At 33.7% G+C, this 21238-nt stretch overlaps 1 pseudogene; it reads left to right on the top strand.

Moving 5' to 3' along the window:
* Nucleotides 1-9061: 9061 nt before the first annotated feature.
* LOC130974781 (uncharacterized) lies at nucleotides 9062-18665 on the top strand (annotated as a pseudogene).
* Nucleotides 18666-21238: the final 2573 nt, after the last annotated feature.

A 21238-nucleotide genomic window follows, 5' to 3' on the forward strand; every position in this document is an offset into this window, starting at 1 on the left:
CTCAGTCCAAACATACACCAAGTGGGTCCCGGAAGTGGATTTATGCATCAATTACTTACTCATGTAAACCCTAGTAGCTAGTTTATTATAAATAGGACTTTTTACTAGTGTATTAGACATCTCTGGATGCCTAGTCCTTAGACCATGGGGGCTGGCCATTTGGCCATGCCTAAACCTTTCACTTATGTATTTTCAACGGTGGAGTTTCTACACACCATAGATTAAGGGTGTGGAGCTCTGCTGTACCTCAAGTTTTAATGCAATTACTACTCTTTTCCATCCAATTCGATTTATTTATGTTCTAAGATATTTGTTGCACTTCAACTTGATGAATGTGATGATCCGTGACACTCATCATCATTCTCACCTATGAACGCGCGTGATTGACAACCACTTCCGTTCTACTTTAGGCCGGGCGCATATCTCTTGGATTCCTTAATCAGAATCTTCGTGGTATAAGCTAGAATTGATGGCGGCATTCATGGGAATCCGGAAAGTCTAACCTTGTCTGTGGTATTCCGAGTAGGATTCCGGGATTGAATGACTGTGATGAGCTTCAAACTCCTGAAGGCTGGGCGTTAGTGACAGACGCAAAAGAATCAATGGATTCTATTCCAACCTGATTGAGAACCGACAGATGATTAGTCGTGCTATGACAGAGCATTTGGACCTTTTTCACTGAGAGGATGGGATGTAGCCATTGACAACGGTGATGCCCTACATACAGCTTGCCATAGAAAGGAGTGATGAGAAGGAAGAAGGAAGAAGTAGGAAAGTAGATATTCAGGAGGAGCATAGCATCTCCATACGCCTATCTGAAATTCCCACCATTAATTTACATAAGTATTTCTATCTTAGTTTATTTATCTTTATTTTCTATTTATTCCATTAATCATATTTAAACCAATAATCCGCCTGACTGAGATTTACAAGGTGACCATAGCTTGCTTCATACCAACAATCTCTGTGGGATCGACCCTTACTCACGTAAGGTATTACTTGGATGACCCAGTACACTTGCTGGTTAGTTGAACGGAGTTGTGTCCACACATAGCAAAGAGCCATTATAATGATTCCATACAACAACAAAGAATACTACATTGATGTGATCACAATTTCGTCCACCAAAAGTCCCTGAAGGACTAAAGATATCTAAACCATCCAATGAATATTCGCAAGGGTTATACTCAGTCAAATTGCAAAGATCTTTATATGGTCTAAAGTAATCTGGACGAATGTGGTATAATCGTCTTACTGAGTATCTGGCCAAAAACGATTCAAGAATGATGATATATGCTCGTGTGTTTTCATAAAGAAAACTACTTCTGGATTCATTATAATTGCTGTGTACGTTGATGATTTAAATATCATTGGGATTCCTGAAGAGATTCCAACAATTATAAAAACTCTAAAAGAAGAGTTTGAGATGAAAGATCTTGGAAAGACTAAGTTTTGTCTCGGCCTGCAGATCAAGCATATAAAAAGTGGGATCTTTATTCATCAAACAACATACACAGAAAAGATCTTGAAAAGATTTTATATGGATAAGTCATATCCATTAAGTACCCCAATGATCATAAGATCTTTGGATGTGGAAAATGATCAATTCCGTCCTAAAGAAGAGAATGAAGATATCCTTGGTCCTGAAGTACCATATCTTAGTGCCATTGGAGCGCTAATGTATCTTACTAATAATACAGGACATGACATATCATTTGCTGTGAATTTACTAGCAAGATATAGTTCCTCTCTAACCAGAAGACATTGGAGTGGAATCAAACAAATCTTTCGATATCTTCATGGGACGGTTGATATGGGATTGTTTTATCCCTATGGATCCAAGTCACAATTAGTTGGCTATGCAGATACTGGATACTTGTCTGATCCACATAAAGGGAGATCTCAAACAGGATATCTGTTTACATATGGTGAAACAGCTATATCATGGAGGTCCACGAAACAGACGATTGCTGCAACATCCTCTAATCATGCCAAAATACTGGCGATTCATGAAGCTAGTCGTGAGTGTTTTTGGCTGAGGAGTCTGATTCAATATATTCTGTCATCATGTGGACTGATTGATCATAAGATAGCTCCAACTGTACTGTTTGAAGATAATGCAGCATGTATTGCTCAACTTAAAGGCGGATACATCAAAGGTGATAGAATGAAGCATATTTCTCCCAAATTCTTCTTCACTCATGATCTTCAAAATCAAGGGACAATTGATGTCCAACAGATCCGCTCAAGTGACAATCTGGCAGATTTATTCACAAAGTCACTTCCAAAATCCTCCTTTAAAAGATTGGTACATGAGATTGGGATGCGCCGATTTCGAGATATTAAATGATGTCGACAAGAGGGGGAGACTGTACTCTTTTTTCCTTGGTCAGGTTTTTTTCCCATTGGGTTTTTCTTGACAAGGTTTTTAATGAGGCAGTCCCCATCACAAAGGATTTTGTACTCTTTTTCCTTCACTAAAGTTTTTTTTCCTATTAGGTTTTTCTTTAGTAAGGTTTTAACGAGGCATAATCCTGAATGAACATCCAAGGGGGAGTGTTGTGACTAGGAAAGGATAAGAATGGATGTCCATTTAATGGGCAACCCATTTTCTATGTTGAAGAGAACAAGTTCTTAGGATGAAGCAAAATAAATGTAGTTTGAAAAGTAAACTTCTCTTTGCCTATAAAAGCATGATCTGAGGCAAGGAAATATACACATCAATAAAATATTCTCTTTCTTTCTCTTACTATAAACAAATGCAATTCTCTCTCTTTTTACTTTTAATACTTCTTTCTATCTTTATATATATATTTATGCAATTCTCTCTCTCTTTACTTTTTATACTCTTTTCTATCTTTATATATATATATACACATTACAACATATAATATTATTATATATATACAAAGCATTATTGAGCTAATTATTTTAATGCTAGAGTCTTATATTAATACATCTTTATTTTATATATATCTTTTATTTATTTCACAACAAAATCTAAATTGTTTTACATTAAAATTATTTTGCAGGATATTTATTTAATAATTTGTATATAGTTCTATATAATTATTCAACTAAAATATAATATAAATTAAAATATAGTTTATTATTTTAAAAATTTAAATTTATTTATTTTTAAAAAAGATATAGATCTTTTATATTAGAATAGTATAAAACTATATCTTTATTTGTTGTTTTTATTTTTATATTTGCTTTAGTTGTCATATTTTGTCTTTTTATATGACTTTTTTGAGTTACAAATAATTAAAGAAAAAAATTTTAAAAAATGAATAATAATGAAAAACACCAAAAATATAAATCTATCTATCTATCTATCTACTTAATATATTAAAATTGAGTTTTTCCCCCAACTAATAAAAATAATGTGTCAATTCTTCATGAATTCTTTTTTCCTCCCAAATGAAAGTACTATTCTCTCTTCTAAATCTATTTTAGAAAATATTTTTATTATAATTATATTACAATTATATTACAATTAGCATTTAATGAGTAATGCATGATTATGCCAATTTAAGAAAATATCTTTATTATAATGATATAAAAATAATATTTAATGCATTATCAACTAATAAAAGTGAGGTGTCAATTTCTCATTAATTCATTTTCCCTCCAAAATGAAAGCAATATTCTTTTTTCTAAATTTATTTTAGAAAATATCTTTATTATAATTATCATTTAATGAATAATACATAATTATACTAATTTAGAAAAATATTTTTATTATAATTATATAAAATTAATATTTAATACATTATTAAACTAATTATCAATTAAAAAAATTTTTAATCATTTTAATTATAATGATACAATTCTAATTTTCATTCAACATGCAATAATTTTATTAGTGACAAGTTATTACCTTAATGGTGACCTATTAATAATAATAATAATAATAATAATAATAATAATAATAATAATAATAATAATAATAGATATCCATAATTAAATGCTAAAATAATTGTTAAACATTGTCTACCTAGCTTCAATTGGTTAAAAAATTTAATTTTAGTTCCTATATTTTATTTTCTACATAATTATATTAATCAACTATGTAAAATTATTGTAAACAAATAATAAAATAATAAAATAATTAATTGGGTACGAATAAATCAACAATAATATTTATTCAAAGTTTTACATGTCCAATAATATTCTTAGTTGTGTTTAAATTTTGATAATAAGTTTAACTTATTTATTTTATATAATGAATACATTAAAAATTATATTATTTTTTATAAAATACAAAATTTTTACTCTATATTATGTGACAATTATTTATTTATTTAGTATTATATCTTTTTTCTCTTCTTTAACTATTCAGATAATATATATACTAAACAAGTATCTCCATTAAATTAATCATAAAAGTTAATAAAATATAATGACATAATTTTTACTTAATAGCGATGTTTTACAAGTATTTATCATTTAGAGAATTCATAATTCATACATAGTTTCTTTTTTATTTTTTATTTTTCATGCCTAATGGCTACTAATTATGATTCTCTCAATAGTATTATCTATGGTAGATTATGTGATAAAAAAGTTTGAAAAATAAAGGCAAGAATTATAAGATTATGAAAAGTTTCATCTAAATTTGACAAGAGCAAGACGGTATACATAGAAATGCATGGTTTAATGGATGACAAGATTAGTTGCTTATTTTTCAAGATTCTTTCAAGTGATGCTAGGTCCAGTTTATAAATATTTTTAATAGCTTTATAAGTGCTAATAGCCTTTATATTTAATTTGTTTTATAATGTGATAAAATTCATTGTTCAATCAAGATTTATTTGACAAAGATGTTTGAGAATGAACTGATCCAGGAGAGGGTTTATGTCTTCTCAAATTTTGTGATTGAGGAATTAACCGGAATTTATCTTCCAACTACACACGTATGTATAATAACTTTTAAGAAGGAGTCACATATAGTAAATACGGTCAATGATCATAAAATTTTTGACAATCATTTCAATTTTCTTGCTCATGCTGATATAGTGAAATAAACAAATAAACAGTCTAACTTATTTGGTATGTAGTTAATTTGTATTAACCTACACAAATTTTTTTTATTTTAATTTTTGCCAATAAATTATATAACAACATTATTTTACCGATAACATAAATTTTAACATTTAATTTATGCAAATGTTTAAAATTGTATTGTAACTTTTTTAAAGGTATATTCTTTTATTAATATATTGTTAGTTTTATCGTTTGGTATAAAATAAATTAATAAAATCTCTTTAATTTATAAGTAATTTATTATATTATTCATTTAATTGTCCTTAATTTGATACTTTAATTCAGTTGTTTTTTTCAATTAGATATTATTGAACTCTTAACCGGAAAAAGAGAGCTTATATTATGGTCAAAAATAGGGAGAAGTGGTCATTATTTTTTATGATTCTTTCAAGTGATGCTAGGTCTAATTTATAAATATTTTTAAGGTGAATTCTACCCAACCCTCCCTAAAATAACATGTAAATTACCCTCTATGATGTGTCACATCTTAATTGAATATTTGCTTTTAATTTGAGTTACTATCTTAACCATAGTTAGATTATATTGTAATTAAATTTTTAAAAGGGGTAACTGTATAATTTATTAAAAGATTAGAAACTAATTTTTTTTTAATTTTCCAAATCATGTTAACGGTGGTCTTAATCCTAAATTCTTCTTTCTCATTCTCTCTCAATGTTACTCAGCAAATCTTCCTCACCAATAAGCCTTTTCTGAACTCTCGAACGGCCGAAATCCAGAGTCCAGAAGTCATGATCGTCGGCTCCTCTGATTCGTCTCGCCAGCTTCAGTGTGTCTTCAATATTGCACTGTCGCGTCTGTGGCTCCCTACTCTGCTTCGTCGCGTTTCTCGTCATCACGTCCTCATCCGTTACTGCTATTACCCCTGGCCAGAGTCTGCTTCACCGTGCTTAGACAGGTTGATTTTCTCTCTTCTCTAAGTTCTTGAAACTCCCTATCAGTTTTTTTAGTTATTCAGTTGGCTTATAATTTAATTACAATTAACGGCGCAGTGCTGCTTGGAAGGCGCAACGAGGATGAAGGAATGGTGGAGGAGCGAAAGGCCGAAAGCCATTACAGAGGGTTAGGATACATTTTTTGAAAATGATTTGGGGAAAAAACCATGTTTCAAATTTTAATACTTTAAAAAATTGCATAATTATCCATTTTAAAAACTAATTTAATTATAAAATAGTCTAACCATGGTAACCTAATAACCAATTAAAAAGTGACACATCACACAAAGTAAGTTACATGTTACTTTACAAAGAATATAGTAGAATTCACCTATTTTTAATAACTTTATGAGTACTAATAGCTTTTATATTTAATTTATTTTACAATGTGATAAAATTCATTACTCAATCAAAAGTTATTTGACAAAGATGTTTGAGAGTGAACTGATCGAGGAGAGGATTTATGTCTTCTCAAATTTTGTTATTAATGAATCAAGAGGAATTTATCTTCCAACTACACACGTGTGTAAAATAAATTTTAAGAAGGAGTCACGTATAGTAAATACAGTCCAATGATCGTAAAATTTCTTATAATTATTTCAATTTTCTTGCTCACGCTGATATATTAAAACAAACAATAAACAGTCTAACTTATTTGGTACGTAGTTAGTTTGTATTAACCTACACAAAATTTTTTTATTTTAATTTTTGCCAAGAAATTATATAATAGCATCATTTTATCGATAACATAAATTTTAACATTTAATTTATGCAAATGTTCGAAATTGTATTGTGACTTTTTTAAAAGTATATCCTTTTATTAATATGTTGTTAGTTTTATTGTTTAGTATAAAATAAATTGATAAAATCTCTTTAATTTATAAGTAATTTATTATATTATTCATTTATTTGTCCTTAATTTGATATTTCTAATTCAATTTTTTTTAATTAGATGTTATTGGACTCTTGATCAAAAAAGAAGAGCTTATATCATGGTCAAAAATAGGAAAAAGTGGTTATTACATTGTGGTTGATCTTCATGATTTGCAATATATAAAATTTTAATAGTTCATAAAGAGATTTTGTTTTGTAACAATATATATTTATATGCAATATTTTTTATCTTTTTCATAATATATTACTACTTATTTCTCTCAATTTCTGCTTTTATTTAGAAATAAGAAAAAAAATAAGGTGCACACTGTGGGATTAATTTATAACCCAATTATTCAATTATCTACGTGATCACCAAACAATTGAATACATACTTATTCTTCAATTTGCAAAACTTAACAAATGCATTGGTAAATGATGAGCGGATGATTTGTACGCTTTTTGGCATTGTTTTTAGTATGTTTTTGGTAGTTTTAGTTGAGTTATTAGTATAATTTTATTAGTTTTTAGTTAAAATTCACTTTTCTGGACTTTACTATGAGTTTGTGTGTTTTTCTGTGATTTCAGGTATTTTCTGGCTGAAATTGAGGGTCCTGAGCAAAAATCTGATCCAGAGACTGAAATGGACTGCAGATGCTGTTGGATTCTGACCTCCCTGCACTCGAAGTGGATTTTCTGGAGCTACAGAAGCCCAAATGGCGCGCTCTCAACGGCGTTGGAAAGTAGACATCCTGGGCTTTCCAGCAATATATAATAGTCCATACTTTGCCCAAGATTTGATGGCCCAAACCGGCGTAGCAATCCGGCCTCAGAAATTCCAGCGTTAAACGCCGGAACTGGAATAAAACTTGGAGTTAAACGCCCAAACTGGCATGAAAGCTGGCGTTTAACTCCAGAAAACGTCTCTACACATAAAAGCTTCAATGCTCAGCCCAAGCACACACCAAGTGGGCCCGGAAGTGGATTTTTCTGTCATTTACTCATTTCTGTAAACCTTAGGATACTAGCTTTTACTATTAATAGGATCTTTTGACATTGTATCCGTACCTTATGACCGCATAACATTTTAGACGTTTCATTGTGTACCTTCCACAGCATGAGCCTCTAAACCCCATGGTTGGGGGTGAGGAGCTCTGCTGTGTCTTGATGGATTAATGCAATTACTACTGTTTCTTATTCAATCATGCTTGCTTCCATTCTAAGATATCACTTGCTCTTAACCCGGATGAATGTGATGATCTGTGACACTCATCATATTCTCAACTATGAACGTGTGACTGACAACCACCTCCGTTCTATCTTAGATTAAGTAGATATCTCTTGGGTTCTTTAATCGGAATCTTCGTGGTGTAAGCTAGAACTGATGGCGGCATTCAAGAGAATCCGGAAGGTCTAAACCTTGTCTGTGGTATTCTGAGTAGGATTCAATGATTGAATGACTGTGACGTGCTTCAAACTCCTGAAGGCGGGGCGTTAGTGACAGACGCAAAAGAATCACTGGATTCTATTCCGGCCTGATTGAGAACCGACAGATGATTAGCCTATGCTGTGACAGAGCATCAGGGACGTATTTTCACTGAGAGGATGGGAGGTAGCCATTGACAACGGTGAAACCCTACATACAGCTTGCCATGGAAGGAGTCTTGCGTGTTTGATGAAGAAGACAGTAGGAAAGCAGAGATTCGGAAGATGGAGCATCTCCAAAACCTCAGCCTATTCTCCATTACTGCAAACAAGTACCTTTTTCATGTTCTTTTACTTTTTACAATCAATCCTGATAATTTCTGATATCCTGACTAAGATTTACAAGATAACCATAGCTTGCTTCAAGCCGACAATCTCCGTGGGATCGACCCTTGCTCACGCAAGGTATTACTTGGACGACCCAGTGCACTTGCTGGTTAGTTGTGCGGGATTGCAAAAGTGTGATTGCAATTTCGTGCACCAGTAAACATATTTGTTTAACCTTTTATTTAATATATTTGTTTATGTTATAAGCGTTCTCGCATTTTTGTGAACGGACGAGGGTATATAACCTAATTCACAAAGTAAAAGGTAAAGGTCGGAGCGACAGAAGATTAAGATTTGGGACATGGAACATAGGCACTCTAACAGAAAAATCCATGGAGGTGGTGGACACTATGACAAGGAGGAAGATTAACATTATGTGCCTACAAGAAACAAAATGGGTTGGAGCGAAGGCTAGGAAGTTGGATACTTTCGATTTCAAACTTTGGTATACAGAAAAGGTAAAGAACAGGAATGGGGTTGGTATTATTGTGGATAAGCAGTGGAAGAAGGACATAGTGGATGTCAAGAGGGTGGGAGATTGAGTCATCTCTATCAAACTTGTGGTGGAGGGAGGTACGTTTCATGTGATTAGCGCTTATACACCGCAAATGGATTCGAACGACCAACACAAAATAAGGTTTTAAGAAGATCTAGAGAGTTTGGTCCAAGACATACCTTCGGGAGATAAGATTTTCTTAGGAGGATATTTAAATAGCCATGTTGGAAGAGAAGTGACTGTGTATGAAAGTATTCATGGAGGCCATAGTTTTGGGGTGATCAATGTCGAGCGTAAAACTATTTTGGACTTTTCCTCAATTTTTGACCTTCTCATCGCAAATACATGTTTTAAAAAGAGAGACGAATATCTTATAACCTATAAGAGTGGCATGACAAGCTCTCAACTCGCCTTCTTCTTGTTGAGGAGAGTCGACTAAAAATTTTGCATTAATTGTAAAATTATCCCGGGAGAGAGTTTGTCAACACAACATAGGATGCTCGTCATGGATTTTTGCGTTGAGCAAAAGTTGAAGAAAATACATCATACGAAGAACCCAAGGACGAGGTGGTGGCGGATGAAAGGTGAGGAACAAAGAAGCTTCGTAAGACGGGTAGGAGAAGAGGTAAAGTGGGATGAGAATGGAAGCACGGAAGAGATATGGAGGGAGATGACAGAAGTTATTAGAAGAATAGCAAAAGAAAGTTTTGGTGAATCTAAAGGAATAGGACCAAAAGACAAGGAGTTTTGGTGGTGGAATGCGAGTGTACAAAAAAAGATAAAGATAAAAAAGGGAGTGCTTTAAAGAGTGGTCTTTATGCCCCAAAGCAGATAACTGGAAAAAATATAAGGTGGCTAAAAAAGAGACAGAAGTGGCTGTAAATGAAGCAAGAACAATAGCATATAAGGGTGTCTACCAGTCTTTGGGCACGGAAGAAGGAGAAAAAAGTATATATAGAATCGCAAAGAGGCGTGAAAGAAGAATGAGAGATTTAGATCAGGTTAAGTGCATAAAGGATAAGGATAGAGAGGTGCTGGCTTAAGAGGAGAAGATTAATGAAAGGTGGAAGAGCTACTTCTACAAGTTATTTAATGAAGGACATAAGACTCTTTCAAGCCTTGGTCGGTTATGCATAAAGAAAAAAGATAAAAACTTTGACTACTAGCGAAGGATTCGAGACTTCGAGGTAAAAGAGGCTCTAAGGTAGATGAAAAATAGTAGGGCAGTAGGACCTGAAAATATCCCGATTGAGGTTTGGAAGGGCTTTGGAGGAAAAGGCATCAATTGGTTAACCAAGTTTTTAATGAGATTTTAAGGTCAAAGAAGATGTCTGATGAGTGGCGAAAGAGCACCTTGGTACCTATCTATAAGAATAAGGGGGATATACAAAGTTGCAAAAACTATAGAGGGATCAAGCTCATGAGCCATACCATGAAGTTATGGAAAAGTGTGATAGTACGGAGGTTGAGAAAAGAGACACAAGTAACAGAGAACCAATTTGGATTTATGCTAGGCAGATCCACCACCGAAGCGATATACCTGTTAAGAATGATGATTGAGAGGTATCGTATTAATAAAAGAGATCTACATATGGTGTTTATTGATTTGGAAAAAGCGTACGGGGTATCAAGAGAGGTCTTATGGAAGGTTTTAAAAAAGAGGAGAGTAAGGATCACATATATCCGTACAATTGAAGACATATATGATGGGGCCACAACTAGTATGAAGACTCAAGGTAGTGTGACAGAAAAATTTCTTATTAGTATAGGATTACACCAGGGATCATCCTTAAGTCTATACCTTTTGACATTAGTCTTGGAAGTACTCACAAAGCACATCCAAGAGCCTGTGCCATGGTGCATGCTTTTTGCCGATGATATCGTCCTTATGGGAGAGTCAAGAAAAGACCTAAATAAGAAGTTAGACTTATAGAGAGAAACTCTAGAAGTGTATGGTCTGCGCATAAGTCGTAGCAAGACGAAATATATGGAATGTAAGTTCGGTCTGAAAAGGGAAAACCCTAATATAGAGGTAAAGATTGGAAAAAATATCCTACGAAAAGTTAAAAGTTTTAAGTATTTTGGATGTATCATACAGGATAATGGAGAGATTGAACAGGATGTAAATCGTAGGATCCAAGCAGGTTGGTCAAAATGGCGGAGTGCATATGGTTTTATATGCGACAAAAAGTGCCTTTAAAACTTAAAGGTAAATTCTATCGCACTGCTATAAAACCAGCTATATTTTATGGTACGGAGTGTTGAGTGGCCAAAGGGGAGCACGAACATAAACTAAGTGTGGCAAAGATGAAGATGTTAAGATGGATGAGTGATCATACACGATTGGATAAAATAAGGAACGAAGATATAAGGGAGAGCATTGGAGTAGCATCCATTGTGAAAAAGATGGTAGAATTGCGTCTCAAATGGTTTGGACATGTAAGAAGAAGACCAATAGAACACCTAGTTAGGAGAGTGGATGAGATGGAAGATGGATAAGGGGTAAAAGACAGAGGAAGACCTAAGAAGACCATCTATGAGGTGGTCAAATGAAATCTACATGTAAACAGTCTCTCTGTAAACATGATACATAACAGAACTCAATGACGTCGTTTGATTTATGTAGCTGACCCCACCTAATGGGACAAGGCTTTGTTATTGTTGTTGTTGTTGTTGTTGTTGTTGTTGTATATTTGTAATCATATTATATATATTTTCACGTATATATCATTTTAAAAAATACTCTTAGTATTAGCACATGTTGTATTAAATAAATATTTTAAAATTAACTGTAACATATGTTAAAAATAAAAATTACACTAAATAGATATTACAAACACAAACACAGGTACAATCCATTTAATCCAGCTCCAAACACAATCACACAGCAAAGAACTTCCTAACCTACCCATTTAACTACCTCACCTATTTTCATAAATCTACTTAGCAATTTTCCTCTTTCTCTAACCAAGATCATGAAACTATCATAATTGGGGTCTAACTGCTACTTATTATAACCAAACCCACAAACAATCTTAAACCCAAGTAAGTGAACAAACCTAGCGGCCACTCAATGACATAAAGAACATACCCGTCACGCTGTCACGTACTCGCCATTAGAGTAAATTAATAAAAACAATTAATAATTACATTAGAGTTGATACACTTAACAGTTAACACCATATTAAGAAAAAAAGAATCATGTCACTTTAAATTAATAATTTCAATTTTATCACGTACATGACACGGGTTATTACACTTATTAATTTTATAATCATGTATATATTTGAATATACCTAATAAAATGATGTACCAAATTTAAACTTACTTGGGTTTAGAAAAATGAATGAGAATAAAAAATACTAAAATATAAATATAAAATTGTGAATTAAATTTATAATCATGATATATTTAAATGTATTTAGTAAGAAAATGTGGTAAATTAAAACTTACATGAAATAGTTTTTGCTAATTGTATAAGAGATTAAGAAATAAAAAGTAGTAGAATCTTATGTAGCATGCATAAGTAGGCCAAATAGTAGTAAGAGTATTAACATGTATAAGTTGTAGAATTTCAATATTGTAATTGAAATTTTTTATAATTATTATTATGACATTTTTCATGTATATTATTGTATTTAATTAGTACTTTATTAGTATTTTTTTCGTAATAATATTATGGGAATATAAATCTTTTTAAATTACGTCCGTTTTTATTTTGATATTATAGATTATGGCCGAAAAATTTATAAAATTAAACTACTTTTACAAAAAGGTCATAGGGAACAAAAGTCTTCATCGGCTAAGAAAACTAAGGTCTTCATAGATAGAAAAAAATCAAATAATAAGTCTTTTAGTCATTATTTTCATGTAAAAATTTAATTTTTTAGTAATAATTAATTTTAACATTCATTATCTAAAATTTGAAAGAATTTAATGTGTATATTTTAACATTTGATGGATGTTAAGTTTGTTACACAACTAAAAATAATTAATTTTTATGTTTGTTATTTAAAAATAATATTTTTTTCTCTCTATATATAAAAATATAGTTAGATATTAGTATGAAAAATTTATATTGATAGCTATCAAATTAACTCAAAATCAATTTTTTCGAAACAATTGAATCTTGATTCTAATTATAATATTAATATTCTCTCTAAATTATATATAATAAATATTTGAAGAAAGAAAATAAAATATAAATTAAAAAGATAAGCGGTAAAAAGCTAAATAATAATAATAATAATAATAATAATAATAATAATAGTAATAATATTTTTTATATAAATAATATTACGAAATTATTTTTAATTATATTTAATTATAAATTTAATATATTTTTTATAATTTGATGAATTTATTTAAATTATATTATTTTATAAATTTTTAGAGAGATAGAGAATGAGAGAAAAAAGAGAGAGAATGACAAAGAAAAAAGATAGAAGGAATTTGTTGATTTTGAAAGAAAATATTTTATTTTAATTATAACAAAAGAATATATCTGTTGGGAATAAGACACCATTTCCCCTTGAGAAAACACCTTTGACAGAGAAATAAAATAGACACAATCACAACACAAGAATTTAATGTGGAAACTCCAATTACCAGAGAAAAAACCATAGCCGTTGTCAAATGACAACCAGAGAATATCACTATGTGAAAATTGTTACAACACATAGACTTCTTTCTCTCTAACACCGGCACCCCAGTACACCCACACTCTCTCAAAGCAAATATCTAACTATACCTCACAACACTCTCTAATCAAAGAGTACAGAGGAAAAGAAAAATCAGATACAAGCTTAAAGTGTTTCTGACTGGTGCAAAAACAAATGGAGAACTTAGCCTCATATTTATAGCTTAGGCCACCCACTCCATTTGCTATCCTAAGCAATGTGGGACTAATTCAACCAAATCCTAACAATCTCCACCTTGATTGAAATAGTCACACATCTTCAGCTTCCATTGTCAACATCAACAATTCTTTGCTGCCATTGTCTATACCGACAATCATAGTTCAGAGAACTATCATACTCCACTATGAAAGTATACTCACTTGGAATTAGACCACTCCAAGCATTTCGCCTTGGTACAGATCGAAACTTTGCTGAAAATTCATGGTGCAACTTCTAAATTGGCTTTTCCTGGAAGTTCTTCAGCCATCGACATAACTCCGCCACACACCTTGCATCTCAACGCCAACCAATGTCCGTGTGCAATTGTGGACCCGATTGCCACAACTTATCCTTATCCATGGCAGTGCGTTAATACCATGAGGATACTTCTTGTCTTCTAGAAAACATCATCTTCTCTCCTAGAGAGAGCAACCAGAGATCTTCTCCTTCAACGCCTTGTGCAAACCTGATTGTATCAACACATCCTTGACTTGTATTTGTCACAAGCCAAAATTTATTCTTCCATCAAATTTCTCTATTTCAAGCTTCACAGCACTTGAATATCCTGACATTGCTGCAACCGTATACTGGAATAGTATAACTCAACTGTAGACCGTGTACTAGGAAGGGTCCCCAGGAAAGAGAGGTGGGTCACAATGGACACACTTAAATACCAAGTCTTTCCTTAGCCAGAACCTTTCCAAACTGCACTCTCACAGTGTCACACTGCCTTCCAGCAGCAACAACAACAGCAACCAAAGATCAACCTCAAGCCACAGGATAAAATTCTTTTCTGATGTGGAAGGTCAGACTAGGCTGCAACCACAGAGCATACTAAGAATAAATCCCACCGAACCGAAGCTCTGATACCACTTGTTGGGAATAAGACACCATTCCCCCTTGAGAAAACACCTTTAACAGAGAAATAAAATAGACACAATCACAACACAAGAATTTAACGTGGAAACTCCAATTACCAGAGAAAAAACCACGGCCGTTGTCAAATGACAACCAGAGAATATCACTATGTGAAAATTGTTACAACACATAGACTTCTTTCTCTCTAACACCGGCACCCCAGTACACCCACACTCTCTCAAAGCAAATATCTAACTACACCTCACAACACTCTCTAATCAAAGAGTACAGAGGAAAAGAAAAATCAGATACAAGCTTAAAGTGTTTCTGACTGGTGCAAAAACAAATGGAGAACTTAGCCTCATATTTATAGCCTAGGCCACCCACTTCATTTGCTATCCTAAGCAATGTGGGACTAATTCAACCAAATCCTAACAATATCATGATACATTTTGGTTTGTCAATTTAGTAATATAAAATATAAATTATAACTTATATATAGAGGGAAAAAGATTGAGAAAAATAGAGAAAGAGAGAGAGATATAGATAAGAGATAGAATGAAGGAATGAAATTTATTAATTTTGGAGAAAAAATATTTCATCTCAATTTTAATGAAAGAGTCATTTAATACATTTTACTTGTTAAATTAATAATATAATATACTTATATTTTAATTTTAATATTTTAATTTTAATTTTAATTATAATTAGATGTCATCTTGTACATTTTCATTGTTAAATTTGTAATTAATCGTTAATAATAATATATAAGATAGAATGGATGAAAAAATGAGAAAAATAGCAAAAAGAAAAAATAGAAAAAAACTCTTTAATTTTAAAGGAAAATTAATAATGTGTAATAGATATTTTAATTGAATAAGAATATATAGATAGATTTTTATTAGAGACTAAAAATAGAAAAATAAATGTATTAATCCCTTAAATAGTTGTCCACATTAGGATTTTTTATTTAAATAAATTAAATACATTCAATAATTATTGAAATAAATAATTTAAAAAATTATTACAAAAATATGTCGGCCTCTCATATCTCGTTTACACTGTAAATGAGATACATGAAAAATTATCTCGTTTACGAGAGATATATGTATTTGTAAATATAAAAATATATTTTCTGAAAATAATAAAAAATATCAATAATTTAAATTAGACAAAACTCTTCAAAATGGAACATTTCAAATAATAAAAAAGATGGACGATTTTATATAATAAGAAAGATGAACGTTTTAAGAATGAAAGATACGATTACCATTATTAATAAATAAGGTGTGCTAAGTCATATAAATTAAAAGATGGGAATCAAACATTTTCTAACAATTGACAAACGATTATTTATCTCTATTTTATTTATCCATCAATTTCACGCTTTTCATCTTTTAATTTTTAGGAGTAGACACAATTACCATATTTATTCTCATCATGAAACTTGAACACGTACGAGTTTTTTTATTTTTTAAATTTAAATCAATCCAATTCGATCTATAATTTAATCTAAAAATTTTTATGTACTCTTTTTTAGTACTAATTGAACAAACATATCTATTTTAATATCCTCTACCAACTTTTTTAATTATTAATTGCATGCTAAAAGTTTGGATTATTGATATTATTAATATTTTTTATTATTTTTAAAAATATATTTTTGTATTTACAAATACATATATCTCTACAGTGTGAACAAGATAATTTTTCATGTATCTTGTTAATATGGGAGACTGACGTATTTTCGTAATAATTTTTAAAATTATTTATTTTAGTAATTATTGAATATATTTAATTTATTTAAAGGAGTAAAGTATTGTTTTTGTCCCCAACGTTTGGGGTAAATCCTATTTGTGTCCCTAACGTTTAAATCGTCCTATTTGTATCCCTAACGTTTGTAAAAGTGATTCACTGCCGTCAATTACACATTATGAACGCCTTAGTTTGAGTTTTAAAAATCTCTTCTTGATGTTAGAATACAAATGTCTGAGATAAAATCGATGATCCATTCCGAAAAATAGCTCATCAAAAGTTGAAACTAATTCCTACAATATTTACATAATTCACTTTTCTAGGGATATAATTGAATCTAAACACAAATAGTGGGTATAATATTAAAATCGAACACATCCAAGTGAGATCTAATTGAGAATGAATACATCCAAGTGAGAATAATTTAAAAATTATTTGTTAGTATAATCGATAGTAGGATAACATGGAATCACTTTTATAAACGTTAGTGATACAAATAGGACGATTTAAACGTTAGGGACACAAATAGGACTTACCCCAAACGTTGGGAACAAAAACGATACTTTAGTCTATTTAAAGTGAAAACTCAGGTGCAGTCGACTTCACGTGCAGTAATCATCTAACGGCTCTCAGTTATCAACTTTACGTGAAGTCAATTGCACATAAATTTTCACCTTTATTTAAATAAAAAATCCGTCCACATTACACTTGTCTATTTATCTGACATACATCAACCTTTTATAATTTACCTATTTCAATATGAAATACCAAAAATACCTCTCCTTCTCTTCTACTTGCACAGAATTCTCACTTTCTTTGTTATTTGTTCATATAGACTAAACAAGAATCATTCTGACCACAAACTCCAACTGAAGCAATCCAACAAATAAATTAATACTATCTTTCATAACTAAAATTAATAAATTATTCAATAAATTAAAAACATTAGCCACATTCAGCAACAAACATTTAAAAGGTGACACTAAATTAATCATCAACAACACTATATCTAAATTCAATAATTATCATTCAGCAATTACAATACAAAACATTAAAAACAGCAGATAACAACACCATTCAACAAAACAGTGATAACACTAAATTAAAAATAAATTAAATTTTAGAAATTATACAGAGCATTAGCAAAGCAAAAAAAAGAACATTAGCAACATTAGCAACATTATTTAAACAAAAATTATAGAAATTAAAAAAAAGAACCAGCGTGATGGGCTGGTCAGAATCCAAAGCCCCGGGACTGATGGTCGGACTCCTTTGGGGGTTGTGGATCGCGTTCCTCCAGCCCTGATCTGCACGGGAGAAGGGCGCGGCGCCCTTGGAGATTTACCGGTCGATGGAAGGCAGACGGCGACCAACGGGGAAGGCCGCGGAAAGGTGCGTCTCGGAGGGAACCGGCGTGATGGGTCGGTCAGACTCCAAAGCCCCGAGACTGATAATGATGATGACGCGGTCAGACTCCAAAGCCCTGAGACTGATAATGATGATGACGCGGGGAGTGGAGTTGGTGGTGGAGAAGCTGGCCCTTCGGCAGCGGTCGACCAGGGTCCGTGTGGCATTTCAGATCTTGGAGAGAGCTGCTGGCAGGGAGGTGTCGTGTTGGCTGATTGTGCAGAAGGGAGGCACGGGGAACATAGCGCCAGACCGGGGAATGAAACCAGGAGGGACCGAAGGCCACATAAGTGCTGTGGACGAAACGGGAGGGTGCTATGCAGGCAGATTGAAGAAGACTTTGCAGAGACTGAACCGGGCCAAGAGGGAAAGGGGACTGATGAAGCAAGTGACAATCAACACACTGTGGAGGAGCAGTTGGTAGAAAATAGAAAGACTTGGGAGCTGGCACGCGAATCAGGAGCGATATTATACGATGAAGAGGACGACATTATGGCCATCCTACAAGAACAGAACGAAGAAATAGCTCGTAAAAAAAGATGGCAAAGCAGAAAGCGAAAATGAGACGATGCAGACCCAAACATGCAAAACAGGTGTGTAAAACAATCTTAAAATGATTTTCAGTTCATGGAATATTCGGGGGTTGAGGGGAGAAGGAAAGTTGAGGATGGTAAAGGACCTAAGGAATAAACATAGGTTACAAATGCTAGGTTTGGTTGAATCTAAAAGGCAGATAGTGACAAGGTTTGACGTTGCAAGAATATGGGGACAAGGTAGTACAGGGTGGGAATATGTAGGGTCTGATGGGGTGTCTGGTGGTTTATTGCTAATTTGGGATGAGGAGATGTTCAAACTGAATAACTGTTATAAGGGAGAGAGGTGGTTGTGTGTTGAAGGAGTGATATTAAAAAATAGTTTCAACTGTGCGTTTGTCTTGGTCTATGGTGCACATGATAGAGTTGAGAAGATTCAGATATGGGAGGAGCTGAGCTATATAGCGGGGTTATGTCAGGTTCCGTGCTGTTTTATGGGAGACTTCAATGAAATAGTACACATAGAGGAACGAAAAGGCACTACCGGGTTGACACGGTCTGCGGAAGATTTTAAGTCTTGGATTCAGGACATGAACTTAGTGGATTTACCGCTCACCGATCGGAAGTTTACATGGTTTCGCGGGCATTCTTGCAGTCGCATAGATAGAGTTCTGGTCAGCTTAGAGTGGCTAAAAGAGTTCCCAGAGGCACATTTGCGAGGGGGACCAAGGGGTTTGTCAGATCACTGCCCGCTAATAGTGGAGGGTAGGAAGCTGAGAGGAGGTCCCAGGCCGTTCCGGAGTCTTGATTCATGGTTCACGCATGAGGGATTTCTCAGGATGGTAAAGGAGGAGTGGAGAGCACTGGGAGAGTTGCAGTTCACAGATAAATTGAAGGGGCTGACAGAACCACTGAGAAGATGGCATAAGGCAAATTTTGGTGACATGGACAAGAAGATTACAAAGTTTGAGGAAGAGATCAAGAGGATTGATGATATGGTCAGCAATGGAGTATATGATGGAACATTGGAGGCTAGAAGAAAGGCGTTGGTTAAGTGTTGTGAGCGATGGTATGTGAGGAAAGAAGTACACTGGAAGCAGATGTCGCGATCTCGGCATGTGAATGATATGGACAGGAATACAAGATACTTCCACAATATAGCTTCAGCAAGAAGGCGGAACAATAGGATTGATACTCTGGTTATTAATGGCAGGCTGGTTCGGAATCAGGCTAGAATAAAGGTTGCTATCAGAGAGTTTTATAAGGATTTATACAATCAGGAAGACTCTCCTACTGTGGGTTTCAGAGATGGTCTGGTGGCACAAATAGGTGAGGAAGATGCTATGGCCTTAGAAGTGATGCCGTCGGGCGAAGAGATCAGAGAGGCTGTGTGGGACTGTGAATCCTCCAAGGCCCCAGGGTGTGACGGATACAACATGAACTTCATTAAGAGATGCTGGGATGAGATTGGTTCTGAATTCACGGCTGCAGTGATGGGGTTTTTCCAGACGGCCAGGCTACCGGCGGATGCTAATATCACTTGGGTGGCGTTAGCACCTAAATTCATAGGGGCGAAGGAGATTAAAGACTTGCGACCGATCAGTATGGTGGGGTGTGTGTATAAGGTTATTTCGAAGGTGCTAGTTAGGAGGATGAGATCAGTGATGCCAGCATTAGTAGGAGAGACCCAGAGTGCATTTGTACAGGGAAGGAAAATTCATGACGGAGCGCTTATTGCGTGTGAAACAGTTAGTTGGCTTAAACTGAGGAAAAAAGAGGCTGCACTAATCAAGCTTGACTTCCAAAAGGCATATGACAGGGTTAAGTGGAGCTTTGTGAACATTGTGCTGCAGAAAATGGGATTTGGGCATAAATGGAGAGCATGGGTGATGGAGTGTGTAGCCACTGCGTCTATGTCGGTGCTGATAAACGGCTCGCCATCTAAGCCTTTCAACATGGAAAGAGGTTTGAGGCAAGGTGACCCACTGTCTCCGTTTTTGTTTGTGCTGGTGGTAGATGTGCTGCATAGAATGATTGGGGAGGCAGTGAGGAATGGTCGTATATCACCGCTGCAGGTTGGTAGAGATAGTGTACCATTGTCACATCTTCAGTTTGCTGATGACACTATCATTTTCTGCCCACCAGAGGAAGAGACTATAAAGAATTACAAGAGGCTTCTGCGATTCTTCGAGTTGATGTCAGGCCTGAGTATCAATTTTGATAAATCCAGCCTGATTCCAATTAATTGTGACGAGCAATGGATCGAGCGTATGTGTAACCTACTGGGTTGTAAAGGGGATGCTCTTCCAGTTAAATACCTGGGAATTTCTCTAGGAGCTAATCCGAGGTTGGTGAAGACATGGAAGCCTATCATAGACAAGGTGGAGGAGAAACTCAGCTTGTGGAAGGCCAAGGTGCTGAACAAAGCCGGGAAGTTGGTTCTTATCAAATCTGTGTTGAACAGTCTGCCAGTATACTATTTGAGCTTGTTCAAGATGCCGAAAGCTGTTGCTGAGAAATTGATTTCGCTACAGAGAAGATTCCTGTGGAGCTCAGAAGAGGGAAGGACTGGTATGGCATTAGTAAGGTGGGAAGTGGTCCAGG

The sequence above is a fragment of the Arachis stenosperma genome, chromosome 4, assembly GCF_014773155.1.
Source record: "Arachis stenosperma cultivar V10309 chromosome 4, arast.V10309.gnm1.PFL2, whole genome shotgun sequence".
Taxonomy (NCBI): Eukaryota; Viridiplantae; Streptophyta; class Magnoliopsida; order Fabales; family Fabaceae; genus Arachis; species Arachis stenosperma.